The 16,938-nt window shown below is 33.9% G+C and overlaps 1 long non-coding RNA gene across 1 annotated transcript in view; it reads left to right on the plus strand.

Moving 5' to 3' along the window:
• Positions 1 to 4,767: 4,767 nt before the first annotated feature.
• Positions 4,768 to 16,938, plus strand: part of LOC309632780 — a 101,929-nt gene continuing 89,758 nt past the window's right edge. The window contains exon 1 of the long non-coding RNA XR_014247068.1: positions 4,768 to 5,117. This is a non-coding gene — a long non-coding RNA (uncharacterized lncRNA). The remainder of the gene's footprint in view (positions 5,118 to 16,938) is intronic.

Below are 16,938 nucleotides of genomic sequence, written 5' to 3' on the forward strand. Positions count from 1 at the left end.
CCAGCAGAGCTGTGTTTTTCTGTGGCATCTCTAGCGAAGAATGTTTCCTTAGCTTTCCCAGCTTTTAATGGCTAACCAAATTCCTTGACTCTTACCCCCGATCCTTTATCTTAAATTCAGCAATATTGCATCCCTCTAATCATTCTCACAACTCCTTTTCTGACCACAGTTAGGAAAAGCTTTCTGTATTTACGGATCTCTATGACTAGACTGGGCTCCCTGGATATCCAGTACAATCTCCCCATTTCAAGGTCCCTAACATTAATCACATTGGCAAAGTCCCTTTTGCCATATAAGGTAACATGCTCACAGGTTCTGGAGATTAGGATGTGGACAACTTTGGCAGCCATTTTTCCTCCTACTTGGCTTCATCTGAACAGACTTGACCACTATCCAGGGCTTCTCCTTTTCCTTCTTTGAGTACTTGCTGTCCCACATCTACGTGTTTTTCATCTTTTGAGTGAGTGTGACCATTTGTCTAATCATTTTAACCAATTAGCCTTGCTTGCTTAATTCCTGTGGATCCCTTGGTAGCCGACAGGGGATATGAACTCAGATTACTGTAGACTTCCCTGAAGCTTGGGTTCCCCAGAAAACAGACTGTGAGGTGGAGCGTACATTCTAGGAAGTTGGTTAGGGAGTGTTTTGGAGATCATCACTGCAGAAGAGGAAGGAAAGAAGCAGCAAGGTTGGGCAGAGGAAGAGATCAGGCTACAAGGTGGTCTCAACAAAAGCCTCAGGTGACCAGATGTTTCTGAAACCAGATGGACCCCTTAGATTATTCTGTGTTACAGTGAGAGAACAACGGCTTTCTGCTATAGAAGCTACTAATCATCGAATGTAGGCTGCCCACAGAGAATTAAAGCAGTCTCTCCAACCCAGGGCAACTTCCAGAGAGGGCTGGCAATTGAAAGCCATCAGACAGCAATACTCACAACAGATGGGGAAATAAGCCCTTTAGTCTTGAATGAGAATCTGGAAAGTATATCACAGCACCCACTACTCCTCCAGATTTTGATTTCTTAACTTAGATCTGATCTTTGCTTCAGTATATGTGTTATTTGTTTCTCTGGTGATGGTGTTTGCCCAAGCGACACATATTGCCATCACCCAAAATTTGCATTAAAACTGAACATTTGCTTGTTTGTTTATATATACCTCTTCCAGCTCTATTCAATTCCTCCTGTTAACAAATGCTGCTAAATCAGTCCTTTCTCATTTGAGGCCTTAGTGTACTAGAATAAATTTGGTGGAGCTAAAGAATGTAATTTTCCTTGTACAGGGCTGGTTGTTTTCTACAATAATTCAACTTCCAATTTAGTCCATAGAATGGGATGGTGTTAGGTAAAAGGGGAGCCTATACCATACATTCCTAAAGTTATCTGCGGTTGAGAACTAGAATTGAGAATTCTTTCTCCCTCTTTCACTATCCTGTGCAAAACTTACTAGTTTTGTGACTTGTGGCCAAAAACCTTAACTATATTGTGCCTCGATTTCCTTATTTGCAAAATGTAAATTATCCACTTCACAGGGTTGCTTATATGCTGAAAAACATAGTGGTATAAAATCTTTAGCACAGTGGGTGGCACAAAATTATTGTTCAGAATGCATTACTTTTCTTCTTCTCTTAGGTCATTTTTAAATCTTTAATAAAATAGTCCTTCATCTCTCTTTCCTTTATCTCTATCCTTTCATAGGCCACCATCCTCATTATGTACTTATTACATTGTATATCTATTATCATAAACCTAGCAATGTAATATTTATATAAATTTAATTCATGAAATGCTGTTGTTTTAAGAAGAAGTAAATAATTTTAGGAAAAATAAAATATATAATATGCTTTACTCACACCTTTATAAGTCTAAATGTTCTTTCATTTTTATATAAATAAAATTTTTTTATTTATATAAATAAATTTTTATTTATATAAGTAAATTTTGTATATAACCTAATTAGAATGTAAATTTAAGTTGGGAACAAAGAAGCAATTATTTCAGGTACATCTGTTTGTAAAATAGACATATGAATATAAATTATTATATTATTTTCATATTTCAAAATATACCTGTTCTAAAACTACAAATATAATAATTAAATTTGCTTTACGATAAGTATGTCTCTTGAGCTTTTTGAAAAAAATATTTTTATAAACATCAGATGAAAGGCAAAACACTTTTCCCCAGAAAAATGTGCATAAACAGAGAGTTTTCAAGACCATTTTTAGGGGATGTGAAATAAGTGAGGTAGAACCATAAATTCTCACACAGTGGCTATCAAAACTTTAAATATCTGTGTATAGTATAAATATAGTTTAACAGCTCTGTGTACATGCACACACTTATGTACACAAAGGAAATAAAATGTTCATGAGACAACACCTATAATATATATATATATATATATATATATATATATATATATATATATATATATATACTATATGCTGTGCACTCTGATTTTTGCTGTTTTGTTCTATCGTATTCTATTTTATTTAAAAAATTGTTGCCTAACCCCCTAACTTGATCTCATGACCCACTACTCCATCATAACCCATAAATGGGTCAGTTCACAGTTTGAAAAACACTGCTGTAAGGCTCCTAGGTTTCCATATTAAAAAGTAATGCTTGAGGGTCTAGATAAAAATACAGCTAGAAACTGCTATGACGTAAGGAATTAGGTATATCTTAGTGTATTAAAGTTATAATTCCTAAAAAAATCAAACCAAACAAACAAACAAAAAAAACACAGAGAAAGAGGAGAAACCATCACCACAAAACAAAAGTCAGTCACACTGTCCATTTATGTATCTGTCTGCCTATCTATCTGTCTATCTGGAGAGAATTATATTCATCAATTTCAAGAAAAATTATGAAATCATTTTATAATATGGTGTATTAAAAATACCCAATACATATTTTTCAAGTAGAGCTTTGTCTAATTTCAGTTCCTGTGCTATTCTATTGTTACCATATATTTAATTTTATGTCTTAAATTCATTATCAGACTCAAAAGGAAATAAAGATATGTGTGAATTAAAACCCATTTATTTTTACCACTAGTTTGTTTCTTAATTTTATGTGTTTCTAAACACAGCAATTTCATTCCCTTGCTTCAAAATAGAAGGAATCAAAAGCATGTAAGATGCAGAGTCAATCCTGTTTTCATTCATTCACCTTGCTACAAGGTATCAGGACATACATGTTTGACAGAACTGCTGATTGCATTTCTAGCTTATACCTGAAAATGGCACCAGATTATGCATCCTTGAAAGTGCCTTTGTATAATCTAATCCTGGGGCACTGCTAGTTTAAGACACAAATCACAAGCCATAAGATTCAAAACTAGGTTAATATCACTCTCTTTTCATGTTTCTTTCTTTCTGTTAAATTCAAGGTATAAGCAGCACACTAACTAATGAGCAATTTTATCATTCCTGTATTCTAGTACTATATTCTATTTTAAGCAGAAATGTACAATGTATATTTTCTAAATTAGTATACATATTTTCTGAAAATAAGGGCCTGGTCAAATAAAAGCCTCAGAAACTTTGCATGCCAAACTCCTTTTGAATAAAGCAATGTTCAAAGATTATAAAAATTCCTGCAATCAATAAAACAAACTAATCTAGCATTTCCTAAAACATTTAGATATAAAGTCTCCCTCTTTTTTTTGTAACAGCTCAATTAATATCATATACATATTACTTTAAACTAGAAATATAATTATTAATGTTTGAAGCCTCTGAGTTTTGCTAAGTTTAATATCCTCACTAAGTATTGGTTTCCTCATAGTTACTTCATAGTGATGATTAAACAGGAGTGCCTTTGTACAGTGTGTGCCAGGTAGCATTTTGTGACAAAGTGGATGGCCTATTTTTGTTATTGTTGTTCTTTATCAGTGTATTTATTTATTATACAATTTTTAAAGGTTACATTCCATTTACAATTATTACATAATATTGGTTATATTCCCCATGTTTTATAATATATCCTTGTAGCTTATTTTATATATAATAGTTTGTACCTCTTAATCTCCTACCCCTAAATTGCCCCTCCCACTTCCCTCTCCTCACCGGTAACCACTAGTCTGTTCTCTATGTCTGTGAGTCTGCTTCTTTTGTTATATTCACTAGTTTGTTGTATTTTTTAGATTCCGCATACATAGTATTTGCCTTTCTATGTCTGACTTATTTCACTTCACGTAATACCCTCCCAGTGCATCCATGAAGCTGCAAATGGCAAAATTGTATTCTTTTTTATGGCTGAGTAGTATTCCATTATAAAAATATGTGTGTGTGTGTGTGTGTGTGTGTGTGTGTGTGTGTATATATATATGTGTATATATATATATATATATATATATCTCACATCTTCTTTATCCATTCGCCTGTTGAGGGACACTTAGGTTGCTTCCATATCTTGGCAATTGTAAATAATGCTTCTGTGAACATTGGAGTGCATGTATCTTTTCAAATTAGTGTTTTTATTTTTTTCAGATATATACCCAGGAGTGGAATTGCTGGGTAGTTCTCCTTTTAGTTTTTTGAGAAACCTCCATACTGTTTTCCACAGTGGCTGCACCAATTTACTTTCCCACCAACAGTGTACAAGGGAGAAACCACATCTTGATTCTTCACATATTGATAATATTTTGGACTTGAAGTCAGGTGGCTTGATGTCATCATCTGCCTCCAATTACCAGGTGTACTAACTTAAGGCTTGGGATATATCATCACTAAGGTTAAGTTTCTTTACCTGAAGCTGTAGTTTTTTTTTTGTTTTTTTTTTTTAATTTTTATAGCTACTTTATTTATTTATTTATTTTTGGCTGTGTTGGGTCTTCGGTTCGTGCGAGGGCTTTCTCTAGTTGCGGCAAGCGGGGGCCACTCTTCATCGCGGTGCGGGGACCGCTCTTCATCGCGGTGCGCGGGCCTTTCACTATCGCGGCCCCTCCCGTTGCGGGGCACAGGCTCCAGACGCGCAGGCTCAGTAGTTGTGGCTCACGGGCCCAGCCGCTCCGTGGCATGTGGGATCTTCCCAGACCAGGGCTCGAACCCGTGTCCCCTGCATTAGCAGGCAGATTCTCAACCACTGCGCCACCAGGGAAGCCCTGTAGTTTTTAATAGTATCTATCTCAGAGAATTACTGTGACTATCTAATGGTATGATATGTGAAAAGCACTTAGAAGTTTGCTAGCACAAAATGCATGTTTAGTAAATGTTAGTTATCATTATTTTCTTTCCACTACCTCCTTGCTCCTCCTTTCATCCAAATAAGCTCCATTAGTGAAGTATGTAGATATGTACCTCAGAGAATGACAGGAAAATAACATTAAATCTTACCCACTTATTTTCACACTTCGCATCCAATTCTGTCAGCTCTCTTTTCACAATATATCCAGAATCGGAGGGCCGTGGTTCAAAAGGGTTATTGCAATGATCTTCTGACTGTTCTCCCTGCCTCCACCCTTGCCCCACCGTAATGAATTATCAAAGCCAACAGCTGGGAGGTCTTACACAACCCTTCCTTTGTGGCCTCTCTGACTCAGCTGTTACTTCACTCCCCGCTGCCACTTCAGCTTATTATTCTTTGAATGTGACAAGAACATGATTTGTGTCACAGGATTTACACTTGCCGTTACTTCTGCCTGGAAATTTCTTTACTCATGGTTCACAAACCCTTTGTTGTCAAGTCAGTGCTAAATATGATATTATCAGAAAAGTCTTCCTCAAGAATATAATCAAAATACACCATCTTTCTCTCTTCCCATTACCTATCTTACTTTTCTTCTTTGAACTTAACACATCTGATAATTTCATTTTTGTCTCAGTAAAATGTAAGTTCCATGAAGAAAATAAGTAACTTTTTTTCCTCCCACTGACGCAGTCTTAGAACCTGCAAAAGTATTTGACACCCATTCATGCTTAATAAATATTTACTGAATGGATTCCTTTGTTGAAGAATAAATGCTTAGATTTTGCCATTTTTTCTCCATTGAAGAAGTTAGTGTGATATTTCTTAATGCTTTTAACTACCTTGCAATAAAAGAGCACAGATGGGCAGAAAAACTTAGTACATGCATTGCCAGGCACTGTTATAGGCACAGAAAATGTCACAAAATCTACTGAAGATAACACAGATGGAAAGGAAAAACAAAACAAATGTTCTTTTATTCAGAGAAGCCTATTTTTGCTTTATGAATGTAAACTCTTCATGAATTTCTGACAATATAAACTAGATATATATTTTTTTCCATTTTCGATTTTCTTGAAAGTTGGTTTCTTTGTTTGTTTGGCTTTTCTGTTTTCCCTCTCTTCATTGTCCTCACATATCTAGTGATAATTCATTGTCTATTCGTGTAAATAATAGTGATCAGTAATAATTAGTAATAATAAATTATCAGTATTAGAAACTAATGGGTTTCCTTTTAGAGATCACTCTTTCTCTAGAAGGAAATGCAATTGTGAGTGGCAAAGCCCTGTTCTGATAAGTGGATAAGATATTTTTACAGTCTGTGAGCTGTATACACCACTTGGAACAGACTAAAGTGACCCAAAATACCATCTTTTTTTTTTTTTTTTGTAACCCTATCCTACTTTCTAGGGAACTCCATACACAAATTCTTCATTTTGCTTTGAGGGCTGGTATTACTAGCTATACTAACTCTGTAAGCAAACCACAATAGAGCTGGTTTTGTATGGGGGGGAAGAGGATCAGCCAATGAGTTACCATTTCAGACACCATACTGCAGACTCCAGCTAATGGCTTCTAGGAGCTGTCCAAGGCTACCTTGTTATATAAATAGGCATTTCTTCAGCAGCCCTTCTATGTCTGCTGATTTCTCTGGCTATATTAGATGTGTTATTGATTTGAACAAAAGAGTTCTTTAATTTCCATAACTCTGATGCAACTGGTTGACTTTCCTGATTATTTGGGAGGCTATACATTTATTTAAATTTCATCTTTTCAGTATATTTTTTCAGTAAGAGTTTGGAACAAAAGCATTGCACCCCTTCCTTTCAATCAAATATGTGTTGGGTGTTTAGTAGTTTCTATGCATGTACATGAATATAGGTGAAGGATTCATGGTTTCTGGTCCAGGTTGTTCCAGCGGAGGAGACAGAAGAGATAACAGATAATGTAGTAAACTAAACACTACAGAAGTGGTAAATGTGAGATAACATATTTAGCAAACAGAAGGAGTACTAAAATCAGCCTGGGGATTTAAGATTGTTTTTAGAAGAGATGATGCTTATGCTGAATGCTGAAGAATAGGATTTAAACAGGCAGAGAGGGCTAAGGGAAAAAAGCCCAGAATCAAAAGCTTTAAAAAGAATATTCTAGGTGGGGGAATTCTAATATGATACAACATGATACAATACAACGTAATAAAATAACCTGTGAAACATTTGCATCTTTAACACCTACTTGCTACAATTAGAATAAAATACTTCCTGGCAAAAGGAAATGGGAATTTACAAACTGGCCCCTAGACATTCTTACTTTCTTCCTCAATATTGTTTTTCATAGTACAATATTTTTGTTTTCAGTAAGGCAGATTGTTAGGCCAGAATAATGCTGTAATGTACCTAAAACATTTTAATGTCAATGTCCAAATAAACACAGATCCCCTGCCCTTTTGAAAGTCATTAGGCCTTATGATAATGAAAAATAGCAGCTGATTAATTTTTTGCAGTTATGTCTCTCATTTTATGACACCCCAGATGCTTCCTTTCCCTTCGTTTAAACACTAGACACAGTGCAAAGCATAAACGTATTTGTTTTCCAATGTGCAATTAAAACTGCCCAAACTCTAGAGACCATAAGCAACATTATTTGACCTTGTGTGGTCTGTAGTTACAATATTCATTCACCAAATGACAATAAAACAAATAAGAGGTTAATGAAATTGCTTTGCTTCTTTTAAATTTACAGTATAGTGCTAATTAAATATGTGTGTTTCTACTTCTTTCTGTCTTTCTCATTCTGTCTCCATTTTGCCCTATATTTACATTGTCCTTCAAAGCTTCATCCAAAATTGTTTCAATTATTTTGCATTACTAACTTCCTTATATGTATATGTATGTGTTTGTTTTCTTCAAGTCTGCTGCTTGTTTTTTTTTTATTCTTTTTACAGTTCCTTTCAAAGAACAGATGCTTTTAATTTTAATATAGTTCAGTTTATCAATTTGTTCTTTTATGGGCTTTGTTTTGGGTATCATATCTTAAAATGAGTTTGTATAGCCTAAGGTCACAAAGGTTTTCCCTTATGCATTTTAATGGAAATTTTATAGTTAAAGGTTTTACACTGATCCATTATTCATCTTGAGTTAATTTTTGTACATGGTATGAAATAAGAATCTAAGGGGTTTATTTTGTTTGTTTTACATATGGCTGTTAAGTGTTCCAGCTACTGAAGTACTTTTTTCCCTTTTTTGTAAAAAATCAGCTGCCTATATATGTGCAAGAATAATTCTGGAATCTTTATTCTGTTTTGTTCCACTGATCTATTTAATGGTCTCTATGCCAATTCTGCACTGCCTTGATTATTGCACCATTATAATAGGTATTGAAATCAGGTAGCCTTAGTCCTCCAACTTTGTTCATCTTTTACAAAATGTTTTGGCTATTCTAGGTTCTTTGCATTTCCTTTCTAATTTAAATGTAAGCATATGATTAATTTTTTAAATTAATTAATTAATGAGTAAAGATTAACTATACATAATGTTCATCTAATACCCCAGGCAAATGCTAAGTAGAAAATAAAATGTAAAGATAGGGGCTCACCTACTTTACACTTTTTTTGAGTCACTTAAAATATTTCAAGTTAATTATAGCTGGTAAGTTGACACAATAAATACACTGAATTGGCACCTTGTATCTAAAATGTATATGGATTTTAAATAAATGAAGATTTCTCTTCTAGAGAGTTAGAATACCTCAGAGCTGGGAAGAATGATCTAGCTCAACTGCATCTTGAGCCTCAGGGAAGTCGGGAGGTTTGCAGAGGATTAAAACACTACTATTTATAGTAGGCAAAGTTAAGATTCATAGCAGGTGGGCCCTGATCAGTATATTTTATATTATGCTCATCTGTAGTTTCCTCAAAGCTACTGAGAAGCTGTTTCCTGGGCTATCGTCCTCAGTAAACTGAAACTCACTGCTAGCTAGCTAGCTATAAGTAAATCTACATTCTTGAAGAAATAAATGAACAAGCCATTACTACTGCTATATTTTACTTTATGCAATAACTATATCCATATCACTACTGTTAATATATAATGGAAATCTAATGTGCTTTGATATTCTGCCATAAGGTGCATATTTCTTCATCTTCCACATCATCATATTAATGAAGTTTATTTTACATTAAAATTCTGGTGGGCATTGCTCAATGTCCTCTGATAGACTCTATCCAGCTCTGTGAATTTGGCCAAATCATTTTAGTAAGTGTCTTAATTTCCATATCTAAAAATGACAGCTTTATATATGAAGGTACATATTAAGACCCCAAATATTAAATTCTATAGTATCTATTAGATATTTGAAAGCAATGGATGTGTAGAATCAGTCAGCATGTTAACAAATAGATGTATTGAACACACAGAAACTCTGGTTCAGAAATAATTCAGGAATGCCTGAGCAAGTGGAAGAGTGGATATTGTCAAGGTGAGTGAGGATAGCAGTTATTCCTGAAATATTTGTAATTCCTATTTTAAGTTCTACATGCAGAAGAATAACACAGAGATAATGCTATTGAGTCTTCTGCATTAGGAACAAAATTGCCAACCTAGGATGCAACCAAATGATCAACCAGAGAAAGGGCTGATTAAAATATACTTGCGTTGGAGATTAGGTCTCATTCTCATTGCCGGTGTCTTGTTAACTCTAGAATTCATTTTGTGTTCATTTGTGTTTATTAATCTTCATAGAAGGCCCTTGCTTTTTACAGAATATTTCAAGCGTCCTATGAAAAAAGTGTAAAATGTAATCATCCACTTTATACTATCTGGCTATGCTACCAACATTGGCAGAAGGAGGTTCATGACATTCACTTCAACCTCCAAGCATCCTTAATCATTAACCCAATAGTAACAAACATTGTCTCTGGTCCAAAGCTACTCTCCTGTAGCTGTCACCTTTCCTCCTAAACCCCTTCAAATGATCTTCAGGCAGTCCTGTGACAGCACTTCCCAAATTATTCTCTAACATGATTTCTAGGGTACACTTGTCACATTGCTGAGAAATTTGGTAGCAAGAAATATATTTTTCTGAATAGCAAGCTCAGTAAGAATAAGATGGTTGCAGAACAACTCTCTAGATGATCATGTTTATGTTAACATGAGGAAAAGTTTGCTTTTTGCAAAATATTGTGATATTGTAATATAATTCTTGCTATGTTTTCATTGATGTCACATAACAAGAAGTTAATAAAATAATATATATGATAATAAATTTAATTGCTACAACAGTGGGTTTTCACCTTGTAAATTGGTAATAACTCAAAATGTAAAAAAATTTTACATTCATGAGCAACTTTTTTTTTTCTTGACTGTTTTTATAATTCAACTATTTAAAAAAGTTTTCAGTTCCTCAGAAGAATAGGTCAGGACCATATCAAAGCTCTCTTTGAAATTTTGGAGTTCTTTACATATTGAGGCATAAAATGAATTGATGATATTGCAACAATTCTTAAAATGTGTTAATTCACCTTTAGACTATTGTAACTTTGTCACTAGCACCAAGCAGATTTTTAAAGACAGGTAAATCTAAATAATCCAGAAACCTAAGAATCATGAGTTGCTAGTTAAACGTGTTAATACTATTCAGAATAAAGCCTTGTTATCTGAAGAAAATGAAGTTAAAATTATGTTGTCTGCTGATATTTTTTCCAAATATTATACTGTAAATAGAAAATTTCAAATTTCCACATATACTTTGTAGTGATTGGACTATGTCTGTTTGTAATTACCTTTACATGGGTAAATATCTATTTGAGGCACATAATTAAATCTTTTATAAGAAAATGTATATTTACTTTATTCTTAAAATTTCAGTAAATAATATTATAGTAGTGTTGTTTTAACTAAACATGGCCTTATTTAGTGTAGGCATTAAAATGTGCAAACCAGGAAGACCAAACTAAAGAACTGTTGAAACAAGAGATATAAATGCATCTTTAGACCCTTTCCCAGCATATTATATATAAAGTGATCAATAAGCATTTGTTAAGTGAATGAATCATATGAACTGTGATGTGGGAATCTAAGTTTTCAGGATGATATGCTAGCACTTTGTTCTGTCAGAGAGACAGAGATGTTACAGAGCTCTGAAGTTCTTGGAATATTATTAAGTTTCATAAAGTTAGGTAGAAATATTAGAATATGTCATCAGATTATTTTCTTAATTTGTAAACATTCAGGTCTGAGTGATCTGAACGACTGCATGTAACAATTAGGAGGACTTGGTAAAACAACTCAACATCTTCACACTGAAAAAAAAATGAGTAAATGAGTAAATTATATCTATGTATACCTGATCTAACTGCAAAGGAATAATGTCCCCCCAAATATCTACTGCTCTCAAACTCCTGCCTAGAAGTTGCCAGGGTTAACAGAGTTTTAAAAATCACTTCATCCTCAAAAACAAAAAAGAAAAAATGTTCCTTCCAATTTACACTTCTCTTACTGAATTGTTTTTTATGTGTTAGTTCGGAATACATCAAATGGATTCTGTCCTTGGGCAAGTCACTCTGCCCCAAGGGGTGCTCCTTTGCTTACATTTGTGTTAAGGAGGAACATAAAGTAACTGATATAAAATTATGGCAAGTATTTGGATCCAAGCAAATATACAGTTGCAAATGATTATAGGACGTCACCAGGAAAGATTGATTGGCTATATTTTAGAATCTTCAAATTTCAAAGCAGACATCTTTATTTCATGTGACATGAAAGCTGTCAGTGCCATTTAGTATACCAAGAAGATTTTTTTTTTTTTTATAGCTACTTTATTTATTTATTTATTTATTTTTTTGACTGTGTTGGATCTTTGGTTCGTGCGAGGGCTTTCTCTAGTTGTGGCAAGTGGGGGCCACTCTTCATTGCGGTGCGGGGACCGCTCTTCATCGCGGTGCGCGGGCCTTTCACTATCGTGGCCCCTCCGTTGTGGGGCACAGGCTCCAGACGCGCAGGCTCAGCAGTTGTGGCTCACGGGCCTAGTTGCTCCGCGGCACGTGGGATCTTCCCAGACCAGGGCTCGAACCCGTGTCCCCTACATTAGCAGGCAGATTCTCAACCACTGCGCCACCAGGGAAACCCTCAAGAAGATTTTAACATCAAACAGAACTCTGTTTTTAATCCCAGGTCTGTCACTTGTTTAAAAAAAGTAACTTCTTATCCTAGAAAATTTTTCTTATTAACTTACTCTGGTATTTTATTTCATTTTATTATTTTATTTATTGTATTTTAATCTAAGTAATATAGCCTTAGTTTTGTAATGAGAAACAGGGAAAATATCAAAACTTGGGGTTGTTATGAAGATTAAACAATATAACTAATTAAATAATACAGTAGGATTAAATAATACAATATATAAATATAAGCAGTCTAATTCCTACCTCATTATGACCTTTGTATCCCCAGTACCTGCCTTACTAGTACCAAGAATCCAAAAATATGTATTCTTAGAAATTAACATTTGAAGATGCAATAAAAATTGGAGCCTGGAGTTCCTTCCACCAAATATCCAGGGAGTCAGTCTAAAGAACAAAATAAGAAAAAAGAGTGTAGGTTCTTACTATATATAAAATAGGTAACTAATAAGGAACTACTATATAGCACAGGGAACTCTACTCAATACTCTGTAATGACCTATATGGGAAAAAGAATCTAAAAAAGAGTGTATGTATGTATATGTATAACTGATTCACTTTGCTGTACTGTAGAAACTAACACAACATTTTAAATCAACTATACTCCAATAAAATTTTTTTTTAAATAGTGTAGGTTCTACTTTTTATTGAAGATTGACAGAGATATTATTAATTAACCTTTTAGAGGAAACTGACTATATTTGTGGCCTTGAATTCCATCTTCAAAAAAATCAGAAAAGTAACTATCAAAAGAGATATATTATTAAGCTAAAAAGGGTTTTCCTTTTTTTCTATTTTTTTCTCAAACAGAATTTCATGAGAGATCATGTGGATTATTACTGGGTTGTCTTTAATTTAACTGCCATATTGATTCAATATAGTATTATTTACAAACTATGAATTTAGGATCCAGGATTGGCATAAGACTAAAGAGTAATCAACATAAAAGCAAGAGGTTTCCTTTTCTTATATTTACCATACTTTATTTTAAATACTTGTACAGTGGTCTTTTTTCCTAGATAGTTTCTAAATATTTTTGAGATTAGCAATGAACTTTTTCTATTTATACTATTTGTTTGTGCCTAGTATAGTGCATGACATGTAGAAAACACAAGAAATATACATTAAATTGAAAGATTAAAAATGATCATAAGAGGACATAGAGGAGGTTGAGTTCCTCTTTCACATAAGGTAGTTGAATTCAGATCTATTTAAATTATGGTTGTAGAATTTGGAGTGCTTGTCAGGTATACAAGCTAATAAATTACCCTAAAAGAAGCTATACTGTGACTATCATAAGCAACACAATGAAGTATAGCCTCATGATCTTGTCTACTAAAGAAGCCTCTAGCTTTCTTACTGCTTGAAATGGGTGGACAAGAGAAAAATATTTCTCAACCTTACATGCTTTGGAACAAAAATTAAAATGACAAAATATTGCAATAACAACTATACTTCAGAGTTTCCAACTTGGGTAGAAACACAGAGCGAAGATACTTTGTAGTCATAGCCTTAGAGGTATTTGAGATATAACAGACTTTTACATTTGGTTGGACAACGAAGTTTTTATGATTACCAACATGGCATATCATAATATTTTGCAGCTACCCATCAGTATAAAGAAAAAAGGAGATGAGGGAACCACATGGCCACCTAATGATGGGTGAGTACCTTATATTCTGAGTAGAATGGGTTTTTTTCTTCTGGTTTTATTGGAATATAATTGACATCCAACACTGTATAAGTTTAAGGTGTAGAGCATAGTGGCTTGACTTACATATACTGTGAAACAATTACCACAATATATTTAGTTAACATCCATCACTTCATATAGTTACAAAAAAGGTTTATTTTGTGTGTGTGTGATGAGAACTTTTAGGATTTACTTTCTTACCAACTTTTAAATGTACCATACAGCAGTGTTAACAGTCATCATGTTGTGCATTACATCCCCAGTACTTATTTATCCTATAACTGGAAGTTTGTACCTTTTGACCACCTTCACCCAATTCCCCCACTCCCCACCCCTTGCCTCTGGAAACCACAAGTCTGATCTCTTTTTCTGAGTTAGATTTCTTTAGATTCCATATCTAAAATTAAGATTATGCAGTATTTGTTTTTCTCTGTCTGACTTATTTCACTTATATAATGCTCTCAAAGCCCATCTATGATGTCACAAAAGACAGGATGTCCTTCTTTTTAATGGCTGAATAGCCACTATATGTACAATTGACACTTAGACAACTCAGGGGTTGGGATGGCGACCCTTTGCACATTTGAAAATCGATGTGTAACATGTAGTCAGCCCTCCCTGTACTGGGTTTCTCATATCTGCACTCTGCATCTGTGGATTCAACCAAACTCGGATCATGTAATACATAGTATTTACTATTGAAAGAAATCTGAGTATAGGTGGACATGTAATGTTCAGACATTTGTTGTTAAATGGTCAACTGAATATACCACAACTTCTTTATTCATCTCTTGATGGACACTTACATTGTCTTTGTCTTGACCATTGTAAATAATGCTGTAAGAACATTGGGTACGTATATCTTCTCAAAAAAAATTTTTTTTTTCTTTGGGAAAAAAACCCAGAAGTGCAATTACTGTATCATATGATAGTTCTGTTTTTAATTTTTTGAGGAACTTCTCTACTGTTTTCCATGGTAGCTATAACAGTTGACATTCACACCAACAGTACACAAACAGGGGTTCCTTTTTCTCCATATCCTTACCAGCATTTGTTATTTTTGTTTTCTTGATAATAGCCATTCTAACAGGCATGAGGTGATATCTCATTGTGGTTTTGATTTTCATTTCCATGATGATTAGTGATGTTGGGCATCTTTTCCTGTACTTCTTGGCCATTTTAATGTATTTTTGGGAAAATGTCTATTCAGGTGCTTTGCTCATTTTTAAATTGGATGATTTGTTTATTTGCTCTTCAGTTGTGTGAGTTCTTTATATATTTTGGATATTAACTCCTTATCAGGTATGTGGTTTGAAAATATTTTTGCCTATTCAATAGACTGCCTTTTCACTCTGTTGATTGTTTCTCTTGCTTTGCAGGAGCTTTTTAGTTTGATGTAGTCTCATTTGTTTACTTTTATTTTGTTGCTTTTGCTGTAGGTGTCATATCCAAAAAATTATTACCAAGACCCATGTCAAGAAGCTTTTTCTCTAAGTTTTCTTCTAGGAACTGCTTGGTTTCAAGTCTTATATTTCCAAGTCTTTAATCCATTTCAAGTTAATTTTTGTGAGTGGTGAAAGATAGTGGTCTGTAGTCACTCTTTCACATGTGAATATCCTATTTTTCCAGCGCCATTTATTGAAGAGGCTGTCTTTTCTCCTTTGAGTATTCTTGGCTCCTTTGTCAAATATTAGTTGGCCACATAAGCAGGAATTTATTTCCAGGCTCTCAATTCTGTTACATTGGTCTGTGTGTCTGTTTTGATGTCAGTACCATACTCTTTCGATTACTATAGCTCTGTAATATAGTTTAAATTTTGGGTATGGTGATGCTTCCAGCTATGTTCTTTATTCTCAACATTGCTTTGTCTAATCAGGGTAATTTGTGGTTCTACACAAATTCTAGGATTTTTTTCTAGTTCTTTAAAAAAAATGCTTTTGGAATCTTCATAGGGTTTTCAACAAATCTGCTGATGGCTTGAATAGCATGTGTTAAAAAGAAAGCCATTTCATGCAAGTGTAAACTGGCAAATTTTAAGAATTTAAATGAAACTTTAATTTTCAAGTTTTTCAACTTGAGTACTAAGGAATTAGGATGCTAGGCACTAATAGAAGTATTCTTGTTATTTTGAAATATTATACTTCAAATACAACACCTGTTGCATTTTCTGCAAATAGGATTGAATTATACAAGAAACATTCATTTCTCTTCAGAAAAAAATGACTTTTCCAGAACAATGCTTTTAAGAATCAAGTCCACAGTGGTATAAATGGAAAATATTTAGATGTGTTCCCATGTACTTAAGGAGGTATATGTCTTTGAAGAAATAGACTTCATAATACTAAGGAAAAGGAAAATAATTCAGATTTCCTTTTCATATTTTCTTATTATCCCTAAATGAGTGAACTATTTCACTATTTTGTTTCTATTAATTTTTTAAGCTTTTTGTTTTAGAATAGTTGTAGAATCACATGAGCTATAAGAAATAACACAGAGAGGGCCCTATACTATAAATCACAATAAGAATATTGGCATTTTAGAAATCCTTTGACCTTACTCAAGTCCACCAGTTTTACATGTGTTAATTGTGTGTGTTCGTGTTTAGTGCTATGCTATTTTATTACATTTACATTTATGTGCCCAACATGTAAGTCAAGATACAGAACAGTTTCATCACAAGGATCACACATGTTGCTTTCTTATAATAACAGATGCCTGTCTCCACCACCACCTCCAACCCTCTTACCTCTATAATTTTGTCATTTCAAGAATGCTATATAAGCAGAATCAAATAGCATGTAACATTTTGAAGACTGGCTTTTTATTCAGACTGAATCTACCCAGGCTGTTATGTGTATCAGTAGTCTCTCTTG

The sequence above is a fragment of the Balaenoptera borealis genome (genome assembly GCF_965194805.1).
Source record: "Balaenoptera borealis genome assembly, chromosome: 8".
NCBI lineage: Eukaryota > Metazoa > Chordata > Mammalia > Artiodactyla > Balaenopteridae > Balaenoptera > Balaenoptera borealis.